The sequence below is a fragment of the Rhinoderma darwinii genome, chromosome 4 (assembly GCF_050947455.1).
Source record: "Rhinoderma darwinii isolate aRhiDar2 chromosome 4, aRhiDar2.hap1, whole genome shotgun sequence".
Classification (NCBI taxonomy): domain Eukaryota; kingdom Metazoa; phylum Chordata; class Amphibia; order Anura; family Rhinodermatidae; genus Rhinoderma; species Rhinoderma darwinii.
The window spans coordinates 167,581,822-167,602,855 of record NC_134690.1 but is presented as its reverse complement, the minus strand read 5'-3'; the positions used below and the strand labels follow the sequence as shown (position 1 = coordinate 167,602,855).

At 42.3% G+C, this 21,034-nt stretch overlaps 1 protein-coding gene across 2 annotated transcripts in view; it reads left to right on the top strand.

The window, feature by feature from the left end:
• Nucleotides 1-21,034, top strand: part of DIS3L2 (DIS3 like 3'-5' exoribonuclease 2) — a 287,501-nt gene that overhangs the window by 250,339 nt on the left and 16,128 nt on the right. The gene's annotated exons all lie outside the window — the stretch shown is intronic.

Sequence of the window (21,034 nt, the reverse complement as noted above, 5' to 3'; positions counted from 1 at the left end):
ACCATTAAAGGGGTTTTCCGACATATTAAAAAAGTGTCAAGGGTATTTAACATTAAATTCAGTGTAAAACCTAACTGGATAAACTTGCATTAGAAAAAAAGCCTCACAGATACCCAGCGTTCCAGCACCGCTGCTGCGGTACGCCCCGCTGCTGTTTATTGACATAGCTGCAGAGATGACATGCTTGTATACCCACAGGAAAGCTGCAACCAATCATTGGTCTCAGTGGGCATACGGCACAGGATCGCTGAGGCCAGTGCTTGGCTGCAGCATTCACGTGTGTATATGAGCATGCCATCACTGCAGCCATGTCAATAAACAGCAACAGGGGGACCTGAGTAGCGGCGTCGGAATGTGGGGATCTGTGAGGTGAGTAAAGGCTTTTTTTTTTTTTTTTTTTAATGCATCCCTTTTACATGGCACTATATATTTGTTTCCAGAATTCACTATTCGTCCATTAATAAGCGGTGCAAAGCTTTTTTTTTTTTTTTTTTTTTTCCCCTTAGGTCATGTAGGACATGTATATTGCCAAGGTCCTTTCTGCAGTAATTTCTGAATACAAGGGGCCTAATAGTATGGAAAGTGGTAGAAATTCTGGATTGGTGTTTCAATTATATAGTGGGATTCATATAAAAAAAAAATAATTGTACACTATATAGTTTTAATTTCTTACCTATTCCATTACCAGATGTATTCTTGCTGTCAGTGAATGGAACCACTGTATACAAAAGCGATCCTGACCTAGTCCTGCTAATGCAATTGATGGACTTGTTACAATGCAATTTAGGCGAACCACTAGAAGTTAAACACAGCAGCACAAATCAATAGCGTAGGCGACTGCGCTATTGTTTCTGCAAAAAAAAATGGAAATCTTAGGAAGCGAAGACAAACGGAAACCATTTGCAACGGAGGCATTACTAGTGAAATGCAAACGGAAAGCTATGGTTTCCGTTCATGGATTCCCCTGACGGAAATGCCTAACAGAACCTATGAACAGAAGCCCGACGCAGATGTGAATTAAGCCTTAGATATGTACAGTACTAACGTTGTCTAGCCCATAGTTAATCACATAAATCTAATCGTATTTCATGGTAGTTCACTCTTTATAAGTTTGCTTGCTTACTTACGTAGCAGAAGTTAGTGTGTTTTTCCATCCACAGTTTGACTTCATTTAGAACAATGTGAATGTCAGTATGATCATTCCAGGTTTCCATTTGATGAAGTAACCGTGTAACGTGTGTTATACGTGGGAGGCCTCTGCAGGTTCACTCCTATTATTACTGTAACTTGTCTTTCTGATTAATTGACAGTATTGAAAGCAAATGATTAATGAACATATTTGTATTACTATGTAATGCCTCCAAATACTAAAGCTCTGAAATTTAATTCTACTCCATCCTTTGTTACATGAGTTTATTCCATGACCTACCAAGTGTCTGTTTTTTTGTTTGTTTTTTACGCACACATTATATACAGTCAGTTTGGACACGCCTTTTTATTTCAAGGTTCTTCTTATTATTATTTTTTTTTTATCCTGCACATTCATATTGGAGACATGAACGTTTTGAAGGATCACATATGGAACAAGGGGGTAAACAAAAGTGTTAAGCCAGAATTTGCTTTTTATTTTAGATTTTTCAAGGTAGCCCCCTTTTTCTTTGACAGCTTTGCATACTCTTAGCATTCTCTCACTCGGCATCATGAGTGTAACGTCTATGGCCACGGCCCGTCGTTCTGACTTAACCCTCGGCGGCCATGGACATGTGAGTTCCCTGCAGCAGCGACCCTCTGTGAGGCGCCGGCACTCACTTCCTGGTATCGAGACGTTCTCCGGAGGGCGCCCGCGCGTGCATGGTCTTAAAGGACCAGTTCACGCATAATTGCAGGAAGTCTTCATCAAGCCCAGAATTCTACTGGACTATAAAAGGGGCTCTGCCCTCTTGTTGTTTGCCTGAGCATTGTTCGTTACCCAAAGTTTGTCTTGTAAATGGTCTCCTAGTGTCTTCCAGCTACCAAGTGTTTCCTGTATCCTGTTATCCCGTGCTGTCCTGGTCAAGTGCCGTGCTGAAGCTGTGGTCGTGTTCTGCTACTCCACGCCTGACGTCTACCTGCTGCCTGGTCCCATCCAACTCTGCCTTGCTACTGTCTGAGTTGACACAGGTACACTTTCTGGACTATAGACTCTGTACTATACCGGTTTGGCCAGCTGCCATCCCGCTACGGCCTAGTTGGTCCACACCCCGCATCGAGACAGTACGCTCAGTCCATGGACCCCGCTGGTCAATTCAAGGGCATGTCACCCTCCCAAGCCATGCAGGCACACCTGCAGGATCTCTGAGCAAGACCGGATCAATTTCTTGTGGCAGTGGACTCCATTGCACAGCAGCTAGGGATGCTAGCTGCTTCCCTTATGGCTCTTATGCAAGCTCCTTTGTTCGACCCTCCTGCTACACCTCCTGGCAGTTCCAGTTCGGATCCTCTGTTCTCGCTGCCATTACCTTCTCGGTTCCATGGAGACGCAAGTACGTGCAGAGGGTTTCTGAACTAATGCCATATCCATTTTACCCTGCACGCCCAAGCATTTCCATCGGACGGAGGAAAGATCGCCTTCATCGTGTCTCTACTTGCCGGCAGGGCCCTGGCATGGGCAAACTCAATCTGGGAACGTCAGGGACCCGAGACCCAAGACTTCCAGGGGTTCGTGTGGTTATTCCGTACTGTTTTCGAGGAGCCAGGACAAGTCTCGTCAGCAGCCACTCCTATCTTTAACCTTCGCCAGGGGAAAAAACCCTCTGTGGGCGAATACACCATCCAATTCCGGAACCCTGGCAGGGGAACTGTCCTGGAAAAATGAGGCCTCGGTAGCGTCCTTCTGGCATGGTCTATTGCACGAGGTCAAGGACGAACTTGCTGCTCGAGATCTACCACCTGCCTTGGATGACCTGACTCTACTTGCCACTCGAGTGGCCATAAGGCTCAAAGAATGATCTCAAGAGGTTCGACAAGAGAGACAGCTTCCTAGACTGGCGCCCAACTTCCAGCAACCCCTCTTGCCGCCTCCTACTGCTTTGCCCGAGGTTCCGATGCAGGTGGATCGGCTAAAACTGTCCTTTCAAGAGAAACAGTGCAGGCGCACCTCTGGACTCTGTTTATGTTGAGGCCTCGCTGGCCATGTCGTGCGTCTGTGCCCTCAGAAGCCAAAAAAAACCAACGACTAGGTTTGGTTGGAGAGACAACCCTGGGCGCTACTGCATTTAATCGAGAACTCTAGTCCAAACTGTTCATTCCCGTGACCATCATTGCTGGCTCTGCCTACCTGGACTCTGGCTCTGCAGCCAATTTCATTTGCCAAGACCTTGTGGATCTTCTTCAGTTGCCCACTGTCCTGCTGGAAAGGCCGTTGATCGTTGCCTCGGTAGATGGACTGCCTTTGCCTGACCCAGTTTTGTCTGTAACCAAGCCATTGAGACCTCAAGTGGGAGCTCTTCACTCTGAGCTCATCTCCCTGTTTGTCCTGCCCAAGGCTGTCAACCCTGTGCTGCTGGGTTTGCCTTAGCTCCGTTTGCACGCCCCAGTCCTGGATTGGAACTCTGGAGAGGTTCTCCAGTGGGGTCCCAAGTGTCTCGACCGCTGTCTGGGTCTCCGCATCAGTCATTGGCAGGGTTGCCTTCTTGTTACTCTATGTGCTCTGATGTCTTCGATAAGAAAGAAGCAGAGACCTTGCCGCCACATCGAGCATCTGTTTGTCCGATCAACTTGGTTCCTGATTCGTCTCCTCCTCGAGGTAGAGTGTACCCTCTCTCCTTGCCTGAGACCCAGTCCATGTCTGCCTACATTAAGGAGAATCTGGAGAGGGGCTTCATTCGTAAATCCTCATCCCCGGCTGGAGCTGGGTTTTTCTTAGTCAAGAAGAAAGATGGATCCCTCCGACCCTGCATTGACTACCGAGGCCTCAACCAGATCAAGGTGAAGATCAGGTACCCATTGCCTTTGATTTCGGAACTGTTTGAGCGCTTACGGGGGGCAATTTTTTTTTCTAAACTAGACCTGCATAGGGCCTGCAATCTGATCCGGATTAGTCAAGGTGACGAGTAGAAGACTGCATTTAATACACGTGATGGGCACTGTGAATACCTAGTTATGCCCTTCGGCCTATGTAAAGACCCCGCAGTGTTTCAGGAATTTGTCAGACATTTTTCGTGATCTCCTCTGTCTGTGTTGTGGTGTATCTTGATGACATTTTGATTTTTTTCCCCAGATCCAGTAACTCATCAGGTGTTGCTTCGTCTAAGGGAGAATCATCTTTATGCCAAGCTGCAGAAGTGAGTGTTTGAAAAAAGTCTCTTCCATTCCTGGGCTATATCATCTCCGATCAGGGTCTTAAGATGGACCCTGAGAAGGTAAAGGCTGTCCTGGAATGGCCACGCCCCCAAGGCTTAAGGGCCATACAACGCTTCCTGGGATTCGCCAACTTCTACCGGCTGTTCATTCTCAACTTCTCGTCTTTGACAGCTCCCATCTCTAACCTCACTAAAATGTGCATGAATGCCAAGGTGTGGACTCCAGAGGCAGAAGCATCCAAGTTAGAGACATTCCAACAGGAAGGACTTTTGGACGTCTGGCAGACAGCGGAAGAATCTCCTGCTGGGGTCACCGTTCCAAGCTGGCAGGTCACGCGGGTGCTCATAAGACCCAAGATCTAATCGTCCGTCAGTTCTGGTGGCCCATGCTGCCCAAAGATGTCATGGACTTTGTCTCCTCATGTACGGTATGCGCAGCAAATAAAGTTGCCTGCTCCAGACTGGCTGGTCTGCTCCAGCCGCTGCCTGTGCCCGTTGCTCCCTGGCAGCATGTTGCAATGGACTTTGTCACGGATCTCCCTCTCTATGCGGGTTGCAGTGTGATCTGCGTGGTGTTGGATCTATTTTCTAAAATGACTCCTTTTGTTCCATTGACTGGTCTTCCTTCTGCTGCGCGATTGGACGACCTCTTCTTTCAACACGTCTTCCGTCTGCACGGCTTGCCTCTGCATATGGTCTCGGATCGAGGGGTCCAGTTCACCTCAAAGTTTTGGAGAGCACTCTGCGGTCTCTTCTGTGTCAAGTTAGACTTCTCTTTGGCCTATCATCCCCAATCCAATGGGCAAGTCGAGAGGGTTAACCAGATTATGGAGAACTATCTGCGTCACTTTGTTTCCAGATGGCATAATGACTGTGTGCAGCTGCTCCCGTGGGCAGTGTTCTCCTATAATAACCACACTAGTGAGTCCACCACCTCCAGTCCGTTCTTCATCATCTACGGCTAACACCCTCGAATACCTCTTCCTGTCTCTATGTCCCAGGTACCTGCAGCTGAACTTATCTTCAGGGACTTTCTGCAGATATGGCAACAGACCCGATCTTCTATCCTGCAGGCGGTGGACCGCATGAAGAGAAAGGCAGATACTAGAAGACGGGATCCTCCTCAGTTTCTTCCAGGTATTAAGGTCTGGTTGTCTTCAAAGAATATCCGGCTGAGGGTGCCATCCTGCAAATTTGCTCCTAGGTTCCTCGAACTCTTCGAGATCCTGCTACAGATTAACCCGGTGTCTTGGAGGGAGTTAGGGATCTTGAGGGTAGGAGGCAGCCGCAGCTTCTATGTCTCCTTGCTTAAGCCAGTGGTCCTGAACCGCTACTCTAGGACTCCTAGTTCCTCAGTGGTCCCTGGCGGAACGTCAGGGACTTTCAAAGTAAGGGAAATTCTGACCACCAAGAAGGTAGGAGGAAGGATGTTTAATTTGGTGGATTGGAGGAGATTCGGTCCAGAAGAGAGGTCTTGGGAGCCAGAGGAGAACATCGATGGGAAGTTTTTCTCCCACTCTGGTCCCAAGAAGAGGGGGCGTAAGAGGGGGTATACTGTAACGTCTATGGCCATGGCCCATCATTCTGACTTAACGGCCGCGGCCATGGACATGTGAGTTCCCTGCAGCGTCGTCCCCCTGTGAGGCGCCGGCAGTCACTTCCTGGTATCGAGACGGTCTCCGGTGGGCGCCCGCGCGTACACGGCCTTAAAGGGCCAGTGCACGCATAATTGCATGAAGTCTGCATCAAGCCCAGAATGCTACTGGACTATAAAAGGAGCTCTGTCCTCTTGTACTTTGCCTGAGCGTTGTTCGTTACCCAAAGTTTGTCTTGCAAATGGTCTCCTAGTGTCTTCTAGTTCCCAAGTGTTCTGCTGTGCATAGGGCGAAAACTGTTATCAGCAACGGGAGCCAAAGCACATGAATATCGAAGACTCCTGAGCACATGCACAGCATTGAACCATGGAACTATACTTCCTCCCAGGTAGTATGTCCTCTCACCTTTGCCATGTTAATAATTTATAAATAAAGCAGGGTATAGAAAACGTGTACATATACAACTATTGTGGTGTAAGAAAAAGTTTAATCTCCTTGTGTTTATATAAATAGATATGAAACTGTGTACCATATATAACATGGCCACTTCTATTGTAGAACAAAGGGGAAGAAGTTATAAGCAGCAGTAACTTTTACATGCATACTAGTTCAGGTCCTGCGGTGTGGATACTGAAATCCATAGATTTACTTTTGTGGTCTTGTCTAAGTCTATTAAGTGCAAAGATTTATTTTTGTAGTGTCTTACTGTTTGCTGTCTTAACTGCAATCTAACCAACTTGGGAATCTTGAGTGTAGACTTGCTGAAAACCTTTCAGTGATCTCAATTTATTAAGGCCTCATGCACACGACCGTAGTGTTTTTCTGGTCTGCAAATTCCAGGACCGTGTTCCGTGAAATGTCCTCCGCAGTTCATCCGTATGTAATCCGCAAAATGCGGATAAAAAAAAAAGCCTAGGTAAAACAGGATGACGACAGAACTCATTACCGGTCGTCGCCTAGCAACACTTCCGCAAATCCGCAAACTGCGGTTGACACACGGAGGTGTACCCGCATTTTCCACGGGCCCATTGACTTCTATGGGCATGTCCGCATCGAATTTGCGGCCCGTAAGAAGACATGTCCTGAGTTTCTGCGGCACGGATTTGCGGACATGCGGAGACCCGTGAAAACACGGATAGTGTGTATGGGCCCATAGAAATGAATGGGTCCGCAATTCTCCCGTGGATTCTCCCGGGGGAATTGCGGACGCAAAAACACGTTCGTGTGCATGGGGCCTAAGGCTTTCAACTGTACAAAGTTCTAATGAAGACATTTTGAGAAGTAGCTTGTGGTTCAAACCACCTGCCACAGTCTCAATGGTGTAGTTATGGCCTTGATAAAAAAAAAAATAAATGAGCTCTGGGTAGAGGAGGTTCTTTATATTCTAATAGTTAAGGACATATTCTTGCGGCTTCGTGCAAGTTTTCGAATGTACTGGCTGCATCTAATGCGTTTTCTTGATTTGGTTCCTGAACTCTGCAGCATCTTTCTCAAGGTTGGTGAAATGTTTTGTAGCGTTAATTTTTTCTTTTGAGGTTATTCACATGATGGTCTTGTAAAAATAACGCTCATAAGATATTTAGAAGACAAGTGATGCTGAAAAAATGCAGTATTATCCTTTTTTATAACTTGAAGAGCTAATTTTATTCAGGTAGCTACTGTTGAAATTCCTTCATTCTTAATTTTTATCTTTAAAGGGAACCTGTCACCAGCATTTCACCTATTAAACCGACTATACCTGGTGGTAGTGGGTGAAAAATCATTTCTGTATAACCTATAATTATCTTCTTAGTCGGCTCTGCAGCTTTAGTATTCCGCTTTTTAGTGTTCCCACACCGTATGCTAATGAGCAGAAAAGAGTCAGATCTTCATTTGAAAAGTCAAAACTTCGTTTGGAAAGAGTCATATCTTCATTCCTCAAGTCTTTCCAAGTTTACTTCGCCTACTTACTTTTGATTGACAGCTCCTCGCCTTCCCCCAGCACACAAAATCCTGCACTTGTGCATTGATGTCCTCTTTTGGTGTGTGCGCACAAAGGGACACCGCATAATTACGATAAAAGGCGCAAAACGTTTGCAGACCGATATTTACAGTCGGAAGAGGAGTTTAGGAGCGGGGATAACGGCAATGAACTTTTTATAGCAGCGGCCAGTGAGGGAGAAGTAAAGTTCAATAGGTGAAATGCTGGTGACAGGTTCCCTTTAAGTTAAAAATAAAATTAAACTAAAGGCTAAGGCTATGTTCACATGACACTGAAAAACATAACCGCTAAACATGGGTCAACTGACGGTTTTTCATAGCCGTTTTGCATCAGTGTGTGTCCAAATTTTCATCCATATCCCGGCCGTCTGACCATTAAAAAAACAAACCACAAACTTATACATTTCATTCATCAAGGTTTTTTTTTTGTCCAAACCCTCAAACACCACAGTACACATGTACATATTGCCACAGTGACTACTTAGTGCCATAGTGCCCATGTAGATAGTGCCACACTATTCCCCCTGTAGCTAGCACCACCCTTTTCTCCATACTCTTTTCTAGTGAAGCGATGCAGGTGGCACAATTACCTAATCGGGCCGCCTGCATCACGAAAAAGCTAATGGTTCTCTTGACTCGCAAGCGCTGTTAATTGTATCAGTGTCCTATGGACGCGGATACAATTGAGTTACCTTGTAAGGTCTCAGGATCAGTTTTTATCGGCCGTCATACGGATGGCTTTCAGAAAAACGTCAGTTAAAAACTGATCTATTGATCTCTATGGGCTCCATCTGTGAAAACGGCTGAAAATAGAACATGTTCTATTTTTTTGATGGCTAGTGTTTACAGTCCTTTAAAAAACAAAAACAAAACAACAACCTTGTGAATCCACCCATAGGACACATGGCCATTTTTAACTGTTGAGTGAATATAGCCTAAAGTTAATAATATATATATATACTCAGTCGAGTCACATTATTATGACCACCTCCTACATTGGCAGTATGTAGCTCATGAAGGAAGTGGCGTGTCATGGGCTGGCTTCGTGGGTATATAAGGTGTGCGATAGACTGTCTGAACGCATGTCACTCGTTGTTTCCATGGGTAAAAGGGGTAGTTTTATCAAAGTTGCAAAAAGGGATGATTATTGTCTTTCAGGCCAAGGGTGGCAGTATTTCTCACTATAGTTTGTGACCTGTTGGCGTGCTGCTGTGGTGAAAGTGTATTGTGAGTGGACAAATGGCACCATTGGGAATAATCGACGTGGAAACTACCATTGATGTGAGAGGTAAGTGTCTACTACGAAGGTGCGCGAGGGCCGAACGACACGCTACAGTGGAGCAGCTCACGGTGAAAATCAACCTGGGGGATACTAGATGTGTGTCTAAAGCAGTTGAGTGAACCCTACTGCATATAGGGCTCCGAAGCAGAAGGATGAACACTGCTCTTATGCTAACAAAGGTGCTTTGGAAAAAAAAGCTTCAATTTGCACGGCAGTATCAGAATTGGACCACTGATGATTGGTAAAGGGTTGCCTTCTCCGATGAGTCATGTTTTCCCGTTCATCGAACGTGTCATGCGAGAAACATCAGAGAACAAACACTCTGCAACCATTGCTGGAAGAACACGAGCTGGTGGTGGCAGCGTTATGGCCTGGGGAATTTTTTCGTGGCGTTCTCTGGGCCCACTTATCCATGTGGAAGGCACTCTGAACCGATATGAATCCATTGTTGCAGATCATGTCCACTCATACATGCTGTTTGCCTTTCCTGGGGCAGATGGAATCTTCCAGCAAGACAATGCGACATGTTACACGGCTAGAAATGTCCGACAGTGGTTGGAAGAGCACGACCAAGACTTCCAAGTACTTCCCTGGTCCCCTAATTTGCCAGACTTGAACCCAATTGAATATCTGTGGGACCACCTCGATTTGTCTTCTACTTTTCACTCTACGGATCCTCCCCCACACACCATCCAGCAAATGTGGGTTGCACTGCAGTCAGCATGGCTCCAGATACCTGAGACAACCTACCAGCACCTTATTGAGTCACTCCCAGCCTGTCCAGCGGGTACTAGCTGGAGGTCAGAATAATGTGACTCGACTGTACATATATAATATACAAGCTGTTTGCAAATTCAGTAAAATTCAACTTTTGTGCCTACTTTTCTGCCACATTTTGATTTCTAAACACAGCTGTTACATTAGCATAAGAGCGCTCAAGAGATTGGGATAAAATGGGGCTTGAAATAGAGCTTTTTTGTGTGTGTGTGTGTGTGTGATCAGACTGAACAGTGGATTCTTTAGATGGCTGTTTTTTAAAAAGGCATTGAGCATATTTTTTGTTGTCCTGTTCTCTACCAGCATTGCTTTCTTTTTTCCGTTTTTTTTTTCCCCCCCAATATTTTAAAGTAATTGCATCTAAAAGGTAAAAACTACCATATATTAGTAAATATAAAGCTTGGCCGGTTTTACACGTCAATAATACAGCTGAATTTTAATGTTAATTATACAGTTGCAACACCTAGACCCTCTGCGGTTCTACTGAACTTAGATCACCATAGGACCGTGTTTTGAATCCTCGTTCACATAGATACAAGAATATTTTGATTGTTCAGTATGCCTGCAAAGGACATTGTGCTGTATTTTCTGGCAAGATTTTTACAGTTTAAAATGTATGTCATATTTGCTGAAATCATGTTTTAATTAAAAATAGACATCGTTAGCCCTTTTTCCATTTACCCATAATGGCTGAAGTAAATTAGTGCTGTTACAGAAGGAAAAGCACATTTAAAACCTAACATACTACTTGTATCATCATGTGTAACAGTTACCAGAAATGTACAAACCAACTTGGCATCTTATTTTAAAACTTATTCTACTGTAAAAAAAAAAACAATGTTAAACAAAACAATGGCCCTCTTGCGTTTTCTTTCAGTGTAAATCGGTAGTGTAAACTTCAAATGTGTTTTTTAATGGACGAATACACCATAAAAAAACGAATCCAAACCGCCTAGATGACGCGGTCAATATCAACAGTTGCATCTAAGCGATCAGACTATAGCGACGCGCTGATGGTTTTCATGGCAGTCTGGGGGCCCAATGAAGGCCCCCAGAGCTGCTATCTTGGTCCTCCTATTAAGCCCTCAAAGAGTAAAAGCACAATACACTGCGAAACATAAGTATTGCACTGTATTGGGCAAGCAATCTAACGATCGTATGTTTAAGTCTCCTAGTCGAATTAAAATAAATGTAAAAATAACTTCGTTTTTAGGACTATAGGAAAACAATTTTAAAAAAAAGTAAAAAAAAAAACACTTTTTCCCCAAAAAATTTTTCCCCCTAAAGTAATGTAAACAATAAAAAAATAAACATTTGGTATTGCACGTCCGTAAAAGTCTGAATTATTACAATATGGCAATATGTAACCGCAGAGTGAACGCAAGTGCTGTTTTTTGGTCAACTTACCTCACCAAAAAAATTATCAATAGAAACTACACATCGCTCCGCCAAAAACAAGCCCTCGCGTTTTTTGGGTGCTTATTTTTTGCGGGGCGAGCTGCAGATTCTATTGGTACCATTCGATACATGAGACTTTTTGATCACTTTTTATTACATTTTACATGTTACAGCAGACCCCCGCGTTGTATGCAGCCAGCTCAGCCTGTGAGCCTGCTTTATACTTCACCTACCCGGCTATGATGTAAGTATACGTCATACATCGGGAAGGGTTTAAAGGGGTTGAGTTAAAAAAACAAAAATTAAAAAAAATAAAGCATTTTCATATACCCTGTTAAGGAATTTACAGTTACTAGAGGGTGTCCTCTGTTTGACACATCTCTTGGTTAGAGTTTAGGGCAATTTACAAACCACGTTTCTACACCCTGGAGGACTTGCCCTGTCCTGTATTAAGGACTACCCATTGCTTTGAACGGCTACTGTGTAATTTCTAATTTCCCCTGGGGTGGTGCTGCAGGGAAGTTTGAATACTTAATGCCAGGTTTCTCCACAGATTGCAGCTGATCACGGAGTGTGCCCAGCAGGGGGCACTTTGGACAATTCCTACTTGTTAGAAGGGTCCCTTTACAATAAGCCTTTCACAAAGTGGAAAGCCCGTTTAATTTTTTCTGTAAAAACATTTACATTAATTTCAATAAATGGTTAATTCAGAATTATTTTAGGACTCCTGAATTGCTGCAATAACAGTGAGCACTTCCCTGTGCAAATTACGCCTGTTCAAGTGGGGTTTCTACATATTAGTGGAATAAAAAGGAATAATCGAGGAAATATTTCCAGTGAATGCCTAGGAAAAAATCCTTGAGAGGTTTCCTAAATGGTATTACAAAGCCTATCCACTTTGCTTAAGAAACTGATACAGTAAACCGGTTTAAAATTTTCTGTATATAAAAATGGATACAAATTTGGGTATTAACTCTGGCATTAGTGTCAATCATTTGACACGACTGCAATAGGAACAGTAAGACGAGGTGGTTACCAGAGAGAACCTACTCGTGGAGTTTGGATGTTTTTTCTCTTGTATGTTTCCTTACAGAACCCTTAGTTCGGTTCCCAATTCAAAAATATACCGTTTGGGTCCAGAATTATTTGGACAGTGGCAAGTTTTGGCATTTTAGCTGTTTATCAAGGAGATTGAATATACAGTTACTGTAAAGGATCTGCCAGGCACCGCTTCGGGGTTAACTCCCATAATTAATCAGTCAGCACCTGAATCTACATCCCTGAGACTGACTCCAGCTTCCACCACTCAGGCTGGCAGGCTTAGAGGTGGGAGAGCCTACCGCAACCTGTCCAGACTCAGCTAGCTCCCGCCCTTGGTCTATTTAAGCCTGCCCTTCCGCTCCCTCGGTGCTTGTGATTCTTTTCGTGTGGTTTCCTGGCCCAGCTACAGCTCCTTCTATTTTGATCCTGCTCCATACAGACCCTGGCTTACTGACTACTCTTCTGCTCTTCGTTTGGTACCTCGCACACTCCTGGCTTGACTCGGCTCGTTCACCACTCTGGTTGCTCACGGTGTTGCCGTGGGCAACTGCCCCTTTCCCTTGCTTGTATTCCCTTGTGTGTTTGTCGTGCACTTACTGAGCGCAGGGACCGCCGCCCAGTTGTACCCCGTCGCCTAGGGCGGGTCGTTGCAAGTAGGCAGGGACAGAGTGGCGGGTAGACTAGGGCTCACTTGTCCGTTTCCCTACCCCCCGTCATTACAGTTATATAATCAATATGGGCTTAAAGAGACTCTGTCACCACATTATAAGTGCCCTATCTCCTACATAAGGAGATGGGCGCTATAATGTCGGTGACAGTAATGCTATTTATTTAAAAAAACGATCTATTTTCACAACGTTAGGAGATAGGACACTTATAATGTGGTGACAGAGCCTCTTTAAAGGGAAGGTGTCATGAATTTTTTTTTTTTTTATATATAATATTGCTTTTAGTATGATATTAAAATAAATTTTATTTGTGTTCTTGTGTTCTACTTTTTACTTCTTACTTTTACTTCTCTATGGGGGCTGCCATTTTTTTTCATCTCTGTATGTGTCGATTAACGACACATACAGAGATGGAATACGGCACATACATCCCCATAAAGAATGCGAACTGGAGCTGTTCCATTCTCTGCAGCGTATGCCGTCTGTGTGGGAAAACAAAGCTCGTTCGCAGAGCGAAATCCGGCGCCATTTTCTTGTGGACCGGAAGCCGCTGCCGGACAGTAATGACGACTCCCGGCCGCGGCTTCCGGCCATATGTTCAAGGAAGCGAAGGCGCAAGGCATAGGAGCGGAGGCAGGAGCAGGTAATTTATGTTTGTGTATGTGATGTGTGTATTATGTTCGTGTTATACTGTCTGCTGAGCACTGTATCTAATCCTCCTACACTGTGCAGTCGCTCAAAAAATGATGGCACACAGTGTAGGAGGTTTGAAGATTCAAACCCCTCCTTCTCCTGGCACTAGCCAGAATAAGGGAGGGGGGATTGTGTGAGGACACTAGAGCGAGTGTGTCTACCCCAAATTTGCAGCATAAAGCAATGAGGTTGCTTTACCACATTGACCATGCTGCAATTTTGGGAACTGCTCCCTCTAGTGCCCAGCACATGGAAATGTTATAAATTAAAATCTAATTTATAATATTTCCTGACTTGTGAAAAAATTAAAACAATGTGTAATCACTCAAATAATTAAAAAAAAATAATAATAATTTCTAGCGACACATTCCCTTTAAAGTGCAATTTAATTTGAGGAAGGGTATAAGAATTACAGCTCTTTAATATGTTGTTGCCTCTTTTTCAAGGGACCAAAAGTAATTGGACAATTATCTCAAAAGCTATTTAATTAACTATTCCCTCATTAATCCATCACCAATTAAGCAGGTAAAAGGTCCTGGAGTTGATTCCAGGAGTGGCATTTGCATTTGGAAGCGGTTGCTGTGAACCCACAACATGAGGTCAAAGGAGCTCTCAATGCAAGTGAAACAGACCATCGTTAGGCTGAAAAAAAAATTAAGAAATCCTTCAGAGAGATAGCACAAATGTTAGGAGTGGCCAAATCAACAGTTTAGTACATTCTTGAAAACAAAGAGCGTACTGATGATCTTGTGCACTCCAAAAGGCCTGGTCGTCCACGGAAGATAACAGTGGTGGATGATCGCAGAATCCTTTCTATGGTGAAGAAAAACCCCTTCACAACATCTACCCAAGTGAAGAACACTCTCCTGGAAGTAGGTGTATCTAAGTCTACCATAAAGAGATGACTTCATGAGAGCAAATACAGAGGGTTCACTACAAGGTGCAAACCATTAATCTGCCTCAAAAATAGAAAAGCCAGATTCGACTTTGTCAAACAACGTCTAAAGAAGCCAGCCCAGTTCTGGAACAGCATTCTTTGGACAGATTAAACTAAAATCAACCTGTACCCGAATGATGGCCGGAAGAAAGTATGGAGAAGGCTTGTAACGGCTTATGATCCAAAGCATATCACATCCTCTGTAAAGCATGATGGAGGCATTGTAATGGCATGGGCATGCATGGCTGCCAAAGGCACTGGGTCACTAGTGTTTATTGATGATGTGACTAAAGACAGAAGCAGCCGGATGAATTCTGAAGTGTTTAGGGATTTACTTTCTGCTCCGATTCAACCAAATTCAGAAAGGGTGATTGGACGTCGCTTCACAGTACAGATGGACAAGGGCCCAAAACATACTGCGAAAGCAACCCAGGAGTTTTTTAAGGCAAAGAAGTGGAATATTCTGCAATGGCCAAGTCAATCACCAGATCTCAAACCGATCGAGCTGCATTTCACTTGCTTAAGACAAAACTTAAGGCAGAGAGACCCACAAACAAGCAACAACTGAAGACCGCTGCAGTAAGGGCCGGGCAAAGCATCACAAAGGAGGAAACCCAGCGTTTGGTGATGTCCATGGTTCCGGAGTTCAGGCAGTCATTGTCTGCAAAGGATTCTCTACAAATTATTAAAACATTTTTTTTTATTTATGGTAATGTTAATATGTCCAATTAATTTTTAGTCCCTGAAATGAGGAGGCTGTGTAGGAAAATGGTTTCAATTCCTAAACGTTTCACAGGATATTTTTGTTCAACCCCTTGAATTAATCCTGAAAGTCTACACTTCAATTGCATCTCAGTTGTTTCATTTCAAATCCAATGTGGTGGCATGCAGAGCCCAAATCATGAAGATTGTGTCACTGTCCAAATAATTCTAGACCTAACTGTACTTTTATCTGGAGGCTCTATTTGTAAACTACTCCGCAGATGTACGCAGCGCTATTCTCGTCAAAATGACGAACACCACGAAGGAACCACTGGTGGTATTGGTAGTACGTGGAATATGGCACTGCGTTGTGGTTACCAACATAAATGAAAACGACACCACGGATATGAACAGAGCCTTGCTAAGACCAATCTGTGCTAAAACATTTTACATTGTTGATGCGGTGTACTTTTTTTTTTTTTTCTTCTATTCACCTGCTTAATCTTCTTCAGTATTTCATGTGGTTACAACATTTGCAATGACAATGCTTTCATTGAGGCATTGCAGAAGTGAAATCCATCCTGTTGTGAATAGTAGTTTAAGAGCTTAATGCTTCGGTAGGCTGGACAGTATCTCATTTACATACTGCTGACAAGAATGGCAGGCACTGCTTGACAACACTTCTATTTATACCTTTTGCAAATTACAATTTAATAGCTGGACGACTTTCCTCATGCGTTTTTGTCCATGTGGGAAACGACCCGCATCTATTGCAGATTAGCTGGTTAATTAGTTGTCATGAAAATGCTATTAGAGGAAGAGGCCACTTGGGGGCTAGAAAGGAAAATAATGACTATGTCCGCTCCACCTGACACCATGAAGATGCAGATAATTACACCTGAACCTTCAGGTTGTGTAAGCTTTTCACCCCCAAATATACTATAAATACTATCTTTCCATTGGATTTTTTATATACTTTATATATTTAGTGAAATGGCAAGTATTTATGTAATACGCTGTGTTTTTAGCGTTTTCTTGTTGCTTCTATATGTGTTCTTATCCAGGCCACATAAGCTAGGTGTGTTTGATAACAAGAAATTACATTAGATGCATACAGTACATATATTTGCATGTTTCAATGTAAAGTGGGCTGTGCTTGTTGGGTATTCCGTTGTCTTCCCCTATCTGTTAGTTTTAGTGAGCTATATATACTGAAAATCTTTTTATCATGCCTTTAGTATTGTTGCTATATATTTTTTTTTACTTTTTGTCTCCTTTTAACATTTTTCGGTCATGAACTTCATTTCTCTGTATCAATAGCTGTTCAGGCTATTAAAGGTTTCGTATGTTGTGCTTGTGAATTAACCAGAGACCAGAAATAATAAATTGGATGCCAGCTGGATCTAATGTTGCCTGTTAATACAAAGCCTGCCCACATTAAACACTGAGCGCCTAGTTTTGAGGCGTAATAAGCTGCACGGTTCACACTCCCAAACAGTGTACTTTGTGTCCTACAAAAAAAAAAAAAAGAGAGGAACATTCTCCAATTATTGCACGCTTTTTATTATCTGTCATTTCTGTATTTTTTTTTTTTATACTGGGTAACTTCCAGTCTTGATTCAAGGCCGAGTGATTAGGATAGTCCTCATACAGTGGCTCCCTAGCAGTTTCAAGCTGTATTAATCAGGGCAGGAGGATTTTGCAATTATCACGGCTCGGAAATACATCGGTTTGGGCTAGAACTTTGGTCTCCTAAGTAAAGAATGGGGATGCTTAGAGGTCTTCTGGAAGGAAGGACCAAATTATAGAGCCACCGGTTACTCCAAAGCAATAAGCTTTTAAAGTAGGAACACTAATCGAATGCTTTTCATTTTAAATTCTTTTTGTCTTCCAAATGTTAAACTAAGAGAATAGAACACTAACAGAGGGATATTGCCAAGGATGTGGTACCATTGAAGGTGTCATTAGAGAAGTATTGGGTCAGTCAGAATAGTGTGGTGTCGAGATTTCTGAGAGCCTGCAGACAAAGTAGTAGCAGAAAGGGCTCCGCAGTGTTAAAATCTGAAGAGAGATGGAGGAGAGAAGCATGGAGAAATTACCTTTTTGTTTTGGCACCTCATTGGTGACTTTTGTTAGTGCGGTCTTTGTAGAACGATCAAAGGGAAGTAATACTTTGGGAGAAAAGGGTAGTAGCTAGATTTGTCATTTTGAAAATCCCTGCAAGGTCCAGATTTTCTGTAGCCAGTGCAGTTCTTTAATGGGATTTGATAAAGCAGATGTGCATCTGGTAGGTATGACATTTCATAATTTGACAGTGATGCATTTTTTAGAGCAGATGACCAGTGTGCTGTTGAACAGAGAGGCTGTGATGCCAGAGGATGTTATGTAGAGAGGGTGGGATTAAAGGTTGCATGGAAATGTGATGAGGTTATGATTTATGTTGCAGAGACTCTTATCCAAACTTGTAGGTTTTGGTGGAGATGAAAGGAGGGAATTGGATATGTTGAAAGTAAGAAAGTTGTGTTGACTTGGAAAAGCCACTTGGTTGAGTTCCTACAAAGTTTCAGGGAAAACATGGCTGATGGTATGCCAGGCATATGGGCTGCTGTGGCGAAGAGATTAGCAGATGATATATTTGAGATCACCAATAGCTATGTTGGGGTCTATTTGACCGCACCGTGTGAATAAACCCTTTAGAGTCTGCAAGGGTTATTGTGGGTAGGTCTGAAAATAGTATGTGGGAAAGAGAGGAGGTAAAACCAAGGAATTGGGAGTCAGGACTAGGTTAATGAGCAACATCAATTATGAGGGGAAGGGATAAAGATGTTTCCCTTCTTTTAGTTGCAATTATTTGAGAGTGGATGAGTAGGTCCATGTGGAATTGCAATTATGGTGTTCAATATATTGTTAAAGAGAAGCAGTAGAAAAAAGTTAGAAGAATGTATAATGAATGGTCTAGTTTGTTCTCCATAATGGGATGGCCTTGATAGGACACTGGAAATTTAATAGACCACCGGTAGAAATGAGCGCCGATCAACGAGTTTGCTCCTTTCACAAGCAGCTATTATCTGTAATGTATGGGGACAAGTACTCGTTACTCCGAACGATCGTCCCCATACATTTCCATTCTGTCGGCAGCGCCTCTCCCTGTTTACACACGAGATTTGCTGCGGAGAGCAAAAATATTTTAGGCTGAGTAAACGATACAATCAGCCGATGAACACGAGTTTGCTCATTCATCGGTGATCATTGCCCTGTTTACACATCGTTTGCCCGATAATTGGCCGGTGTAAAAGGGCCCTTTTAACATGCAACAGAATTCATTACGTGAACAAAGCAAACATTCAAGTAAAATGATTAGCAAACATACTTTTTTCTGAGGTCAGTTAGAAAGAAAACTGCAAGTTGTAACCTCTCAAATGCTCGAACACTTAAAATAAGTCATGAATTTTAATATGATTAAATCATGGTCACCGAGTATGATAGTTAATTTGCAAAATTGCTTTTCGAAACAAACATTGTAATTAACTGCTAGAGCTATGAGACTTTACACTGGGCCAGGAGGTTCCATATAATTAACCTACAGTGAATTCTAGGAGTCGTGGTTCTTTACATGCTGAAGAGACTTCCTTTACCTTTATAAATATTTATTCCGCAAAAGAGCCGTCAACTCCTTAGGGAGACTTACTCAGAAGGTCCAGTCTGTCAGTTGTATTAGTTGCTTTTCTTTTATATTTTATCCACTATCCTTTGCCAGTTTATAGAATAACATTTGTAAACCATTTCCTATGGCCCTCCTTTTATCTCTGCTGTATCCAGTGCTGAGCCCAGAGAATGGTTTGCACATCAAACGGTAAATTTGACCTTCAAAGTCTAAGAAGGACTTGGAACTTTGTTATTTGAACAGGTGTGTAGAACTCGTTATCTACCTTGCAAACACCTCATCCTTTTCCTTAAATTAAGAATTTCATTCTCTATGGGGTATGGCAGTTATCAAGTTGCAGCCTTGATGTAGAAAGACAGTCTGTCCTCCACATATATGTATTATTATGTAGGCCATACCTAACCACAGGGGGAATATTATCTGCTACAAGTGCAAGCCCAAATGAAACAAAGACTCATCGTCCTACATTTTTCCAAATGTACCTGCTAGCAATGCCAAATCTCTTCTATGTATGTTTTTGCAAAACGTAATTCAAAGTGAGCCTTATTTTCCATACTGTAACTTGCAACCGTGTTAGGAAGCTTTTGAGGCTGTGTGGTTTATGCAGTCTGTGTACTAATTATTTTTGTTTAATTATTTTCCCTGCCTTGCTGGTCCTTTTACAACCGAAGCCTCATTAACGTTCCAAGAGCTAATATTTGACACCTGTACATTAGTCACTCACGAAGAACTAATGGGTATTAAATGACCTAATACTCTTCCTCAGGTCTGGCTATCATGCGTATATATTTTTTAACACCCCTTTCAAATCCTTCCTCCTTTTTTTTTTTTTTTTTTTTTTTCTTGATTATTATCTTAACATTTAATTTTTTTTGTTTGTCTCAATTTTCTTAAATGGTATTGCATTCAAGCGAAGACCTCTTGGTCTTTTTCTGTGTCAATAGTCCATTAAGAAGTATAAGAATTTTCTTAATCCATATAAACATATCACATTGTCTTGCTCGGCAAAATCTTGCATACTTGAAAAATAGTATTAATGGTTAAGTGTACAATAATTTTTAAATAGGGCAACTATGCCAGAAGGAACACTCCACTTTAATACTATGCATAAATCATTTTCCATCCCTTCCAGACATTTCAAGTACCCATTTTCCCAAAGTTAAATGTTAAATTAAAATAAGAAACTTTTGTGCCGTTAAAGACTGAAACTCTTTAAATATGGAACTGGATGTATTGGATAAGCATTTTATATATTACTTGAAATGTAAGTCTTTACTAAAGTCTATTGGATGTAGCCTTTCTATTTGAAAATTTTACTTTTGAGTTTATTATATTTGCTGAAGCCAACAAAGGAAGTCTATGGATAGGTATCTAGATGCCAAAGAATTATATTTTAGTTAATGAAAACCAATGGAAGATAATTTTTTTTAAATAAATAATCATTTATCAATGTGTTTTTGTTATCTCGATGACACAGTTCAATATAATGCATCAAGATAGAAATGAGAGAAAATGCTAATTGTCCAAAATGTGATATGGGTTATTGATTTATTGGGAAGTTGTCTAAAGTTTCACAGACATTGAATTAATAGATATGATGGATTTATCAGATGAGAAGAGGTTCAATTAATTTATAAAACTCCCGAATTAGTTAAAAAGAAAATAAGCAATAATTCAATTTTTAGGGCCCTTCTTCTTTACAGGCTTGGGTTTGAGGAACCATCTTTTATTAGCTGAAAAATTACTTTTTCACCATAAAGGTAAACAGTAGGTTTTTCAAGATGTACAAACCACAGTTGAAAGGGGTTATCCAGCACCAGAAAATTGTATTTCAGTGCTATAAATGCATAAAATAAGGACACTTACTAATATACATTTAGTTCCAATATTGTGCTGATGCCCTGTTTGGGAACGCAGTCACGTGTCTGGAAGTACTGTACTTTCTGCTTTGATGACG